This window comes from Cololabis saira, chromosome 15 (assembly GCF_033807715.1).
Source record: "Cololabis saira isolate AMF1-May2022 chromosome 15, fColSai1.1, whole genome shotgun sequence".
Taxonomy (NCBI): Eukaryota; Metazoa; Chordata; class Actinopteri; order Beloniformes; family Belonidae; genus Cololabis; species Cololabis saira.
This window is the reverse complement of record NC_084601.1, coordinates 28,119,299-28,125,529: the sequence shown is the minus strand read 5'-3', so window position 1 is coordinate 28,125,529 and position 6,231 is coordinate 28,119,299.

Here is a 6,231-nt window from a genome sequence, read left to right as displayed (position 1 = left end):
AGTAGCCTAGTCCTGGTTCAGTTTTAGAGGACTGGTTGCTGTTTGTGTTTCTGCCTGTTCTCGTGTCTGTTTGTTTGTTTGTTTGATTTTTCTCTTGCAGATTTCAAAGGCTTGTGTGTTTCCCTGTTTCTCTCATTTCAGACTAGCAGCGGATGCCATCCTCCTCACATATGTTTATATTAATTATAAAGAAAAACAAAAACATTATGTTATGTATGAAATTGATTATATATTAAAATGCATATATATGCTTTAGGTTTTAATGGTATTAACCATTAATATATATGCAGACAAAAAAAAAAATGGGAATCATTGGCCACGGTTACATGATGTTTTTTAATTCATTTAATTAATTATTCCGAATTAAATAATTCCGAATTAAACTATTTTCCTTCAAGTTTACATGGAAATATTATTTCCGAATACTATGATCGGCTTTATCCAATTCTGCTTAAAGGAGCATGAGGCTCCTTTTAAGAAATGAGACTCTCTAGCGCCACCCTTCGCCACGACAGCCGTTGGGGGTACTGCAGCCAACAGTGAAGCCGGCACGGGAGAACGGGGAGAACGTGCATGCAGCGTCATGTGACGTCACATCCGCAGCCCAGCGCGGGAAATTCGGGACCGAATTGCAGCACATTTTGCAGCACACAGCCTGTTCAAGGCAACGGAGAGATACACTAGAGGGCTCATTCGTTTTGGTTTGGAACGCTTCATCTGACATTATTACTAGAAAATTTAAAACGTATACTAATTTTTTTCATAAATCCTGCCTCAATCCTGCCTCATGCTCCTTTAAAGGAGACCTATTATTGCATTTAATGTATATTTTAAACAGGCCTTGAATGTCTTAAAAACAATCAAAAGCTTGTTTTTTCTACATAAATCAGAAATTCAGCCTGTGGGCCATGTCTCTAGTTTTACCGCTTCTAACCTCCTTCTCTATGAGGGATTCTGAGGGGAGGGGAGGCTATGATAATGAGGCTCTGCGCTGATTGGCTGCCTGAATGATGTTTAGCAGGGGAGGGAACAAAGCCTCGCTCTGGGCAGAAGAGCAGCGGCTGCGTACACCATTAAAGCGTGTCCCATGCGATGCGATCGAACGTCAGTGACAAAATCAATTCCATTGCTTTATTTTCTATTGGACTGTCCTAACTGGCAGCGAGTTTAACGGTTTCAGTGTGGACAGAGAGTGTCCGATGTTACGCTGCTCGACGCGATAGTCGGACGCTCGCATGCATTTATGACACGATGTAAACGGATCTTAAAGCCTGCATTACGATTCTGCGTTAAATCGACGCGTACCCTACGCCGTAGGCTCTGCGTTGGTGTGACGCAGAACCATAAATCAGCCTTTAGTCACCTTGTCTTCACACAGGAAGATTTAATTGAATTCTAAACAGTTACACCACAGTTATTTACTTGGATTCCTCATCATTTTATTTCTTATGTTACAAGACAAATGAATCATGTTAACTGTAAAGAAATCACGACACTGAATTTTCACAAATGGCAACTTTATTGTTAAAAAAAATAAAATAACATCCATCCATCCATTATCTATACCCGCTTTATCCTTTGCAGGGTCATGGGGGTCTGCTGGAGCCTATCCCAGCTATTTTCAGGCGAGAGGCAGGGGTTACACCCTGAACAGGCCGCCAGTCCATCACAGGGTCACATATACACAGACAACCAGACACACTCACACCTATGGGCAATTTAGAATGATCAGTTAACCTAGCATGCATGTTTTTTGGACTGTGGGAGGAAACCGGAGCACCCGGAGGAAACCCACGCAAGCACAGGGAGAACATGCAAACTCCACACAGAAAGACCCTGCTAGGCCTGGGAGTCGAACCGGGGGGGGACCTTCTTGCTGTGAGGCAATAGTGCTAACCACCAAGCCACCGTGCTGCCCTATGTATAGATGACATTTATGCACTATTGCTGGCTCAAGGAAGGACCGTGCGTCTTCTGAATGTGTCTTTGAACAGCTTCAGGTGCATTGCTTGGAAGATCTGAAACCTAGAAGAAAATGTATTACGGTACTAATAGAGCTCCGTAACACAGAGTAACACCGGAGCTAAGCTAAATACTTAGCCCATGCAAAGATCATACTTATAATACTAAACAAATATAAATAACATAAAAAATTAACGTCACTTACGGCTGACTCGTGTGCAGTTGCCGGGTCCGTGCTGTTGGTACTGATCCTTTTATGAGGGTAAATGTCAATGCAAAACCTAATTTTTACTGTCCTCGCTGTGGAAACAGCCACAAGATTCACCGCTTTGGAACAATGGCGGAAGCTCCGGCCAGCGGAGTTATTTGTGGGCGGGGTTTCATCAGTGGAGGCCGACTTATGGAAATCTGCATGCAGATTCTGAACGGCTCGTAGAAGTCGCATGACACTGGAAGGATCCTCCAGGCGGGGTGTACAGACACTGCAGAATTTGGTTGCTTTTCTCCTTCTCCGTGTTGGCAGGTTCAGGGGAGACCACTTTATACATGTTAAAGCAAGAGAAAACCTGTTTTTCATAATAGGTCCCCTTTAAGGTCTGGGGGTTGGGAAGGGTTCTGATTGGATAGGGGGGCGGACCGGACGTTACGTCTACCGGAAATTATGTCTACCGGAAGAAAAACAAACTTAGCCGCTTAGCCGCTTAGCCGCTACAACTTTGAAAAGCTCACAATTTTTATGTTTCCTGCCATCTTTTCTTTTAATTATTTCCAGGTCCTCCAAGCTATTTATTAAATAAATCGTCTCTGCCTTTGACCACCGTTTACTGCGTGCTGCCATCTTGAAACTTTGTTTGGAAAACAAGCCCAGCGCAGAATATAAGCGTCATGGCGACAGAAGGGTGAGGGAACGAGCAGCGCAGGAAGACCGGAATTAATTTAAAGCGGAATGAGTGTATACATGATCGTGGAATTATTCTATTCGGATTTAAAATCGGAATAAACCAGCCACTTGCTTCGGAATTAAGTTTAATTCGGAATGGCCATTTTCATTTGGAATCAGGTGTTTACATGGTAATTTTTACTCATTTTAAATCGGATTTAATTTTAATTCTGAATTAAAGAGGAATTAAACTTCCCATGTAAACACACTGATTGGCCACATAGCAGACTGGTTTTGGACCGGTTCTGGACCGGTTCTGGACCGGTCTGGTCCCAGACTAACGTTCACGTGTTTCCTACAGACCCCCAGAGCTCTGTTTGGTTATCTATCATAGGAACTAATCTAACCGACGGGAACGACGCTCCCTGAGGTGATTCCCAGCCCCTGAGGCGGATGGGTAGGAGGCTGCAGGCCAGCGGGGCCCACAGGTCCGGGTGGGGGGGGGTCTCCGGGTGGGGGGGGCTCCTGAATGATGGGATGCAGAGGTGTGAGAGAACCTTCAGGTTTATGGTCTCTGCTGCAGGAAGTGGAGCAGTAAAGCTCTGCCGCGCTCCGGAGCTCCACTCAACTCCAAGTACACGGCGGGAAATGGGGAGGGGGGTACCTGGAGGAGGTCTGGAGGATACGGGGGGTGGGGGGGTTCTGGGTGCAGGACTGGAGGAGACCTGGAGTAGGTCTGGAGGAGGTCTGGAGGAGGATCCCAGGACCTCGACAAGAGGAAGACTACGAACGGAGAAAAGAAAAGGATTTTGTCTAATATTAATTGTAATAATTCATTGTAATTAACATCATGTTTCCTCCCTCTGGGCCCGTCTCCGGTCACCCCCCCCGCTGCCTCTGCCGCGGGGCGCTCCTTTGGCCCTGGAGGGGGCGCTTTCGTGGGGGCGGGTGCGCCTGCGTTGGCGGCCGGGGCGGCTCTGTCTCTCCGGGCAGGCTGGCCTCTCGCCGGGTGGGGGTTGTTGGCCAGGGGGGTGTGGGCCTCCTGGCCGTATCTCCGGCCCGGGCCGGGTGGTCGGGGTTCGTCTGGGTCCCGGTCCACCGCTGTGGGTTCCCTGGCTGCCTCTTCCCGTGATCGTGGTGGCTTCGTCCCCTCGGCTGCTGCTGGGGGGGGGGGGGGCCTCGCTGGCGGTGGGTTTCCTCCCGCCCTCTTCTCGCCCTCTGTGGGGTTGCTGGTGGCTTGGGTTCCGGGTTCTTCCTTGTCGGCCTCTGGTCTCTCGGATGGCGGGGTTGCGCCCCCCCTCCTCCACTATAGATACACACACACACACACACACACACACACACACACACACACACACACACACACACACACACACACACACACACACACACACACACACACACACACACACATAGCCACACACACACACACACACACACACACACACATTTGCCTGTTCTCGTGTCTGTGTTTTTTTCTTTTTCTTGCAGATTTCCAGTGCTCGACCAGTGCGGCTCCATGTGTGTTCTCGCGCCTTGGAGCGGATGTCACCCCCCCATATATATATATATATATATATATATATATATATATATATATATATATAATATTCATAAAATAAATATATGATATGTATTTTATATCAAAAATGCACATATATATGCTTCAGGTTCTTACCAGCATGGTATTAACCATTAATGTACAATATGTGCAGACAAAGTAGAAAAAAAAAGACCATCATGTTGATATTATGTACTTTTATTCCAGGAGTTTTATCGTTTTTTCTTGATTTTATTGTATCTCTACTTTTATTGTAGCGTTTTATTCGTGTTATTATTGATGTTTTATTTTTTGTGAAGCACCTTGTGACATTCCGTTGTAAATAAACTTGACTTACTAAACTTTACTTTATGATGAATTCTTTGTAATTGTAATAACTTTTTTTAGGTTTTCTCAGAAGTAAATGCTTTAATTGTGAAACTTGGAAGAGATAAAAGCACTTTTGTCGGACGTGAGACGTAAGGATAAAACTTTCTGATGATTTTATGAACTGATTTAAACACTAAAACCATGTGAAAACTCTTTTTTTAATTTAATGTTAGTAAATGAAGAGGATTGGAGTGTCAGCAGGCGTGGTCTTGAATTATGACTCAATGTTCAGCTGAAAAAACATTAAATTCTAACAGCTGACGTACAATAATATATAATAACAATAACAATAATAACAATAATAATAATAATAATAATAATAATAATAATAATAATAATAATAATAGTTCCGTACACTTGGAAAATTGTTTTATGTAATAAAATGCTGAATGTTCTTTGTATTTCATTTAAATGTTTAATTCAACATGATCACGTGAGTCTGTGTTGTCATGCTTGTGTTGTACATTTTTTAGGTTTTAACGAACATTAGCACATCGGTGACGTCATCGTAGCGCTGTCTTCCGTCCTCCTTGTTTTCTTTCCTGGTTTCTTCTCTCACTTTTCTTTCGTTTCAATCTGACAGCCAGACCAGAACTGGAAATATATTTCAGCACGTAAATAACAAACCTCGTTTTGCATTTATTTATTAAAAGAAATCAATGTTAAATCTTTTTAAATAATAACACATGTGAAATATGTATTTTAAAATGTACATTTATTTTATTTATTTACATTTTGACACTTAAAAACGATTTCATTAATGTATTTACATAATAGTGTATTCATTTATTTACTTTATAAAAAGTATTTTAAACGTTTTTTCATCAGTTTAAACGTCTTTTTTTGAGAGAGTCGGAAAAGTTGTTTAAACTTTATTGATCATTTCTGCTCTTTTGATCCTCATCAATAAAACTTGGGGTCATAATAAACTCAGTTTTTATTTAACTTAGTTGAACACCTTTTTCCCACCGACATCAGCAACATTAGTCCAACCTTGGAAGGTCGGTCGTTATTATTATTGGCTGTAAATGTTTAAAGATCCTAGATGCGCTGATCTGAACATCAGAGGCTCGCCACGTTTCGATTGGGATTAAAGACTTTGCGGGTAACTAACTATCATGACACTATCATGAGAGCCCTGCTCACCTTTCTGGAGGTGTAATCTTTAATATCGGCCCCTGCGGGCCCATTATCATACAAATCCACGCACATTGATACAAAAAAAATAAGTCAACTTTTTGCATGAGATTGTTATGTAGATCAAGAAAGACTAGTCTTTGTATAAACTACTTAATCTTTTGTATGTAAATAATACATTTTGCAAGTACAGTCAATTTAATTGTGTTAAGTTTACTTTATTTATCCATTGATGCAAATTCATTTTGTACATACTAAAAATTAAGTAGTTTATACAAAGTCTTTCTTGATCTACATAAAAATCTCATGCGAAAAAGTTGCC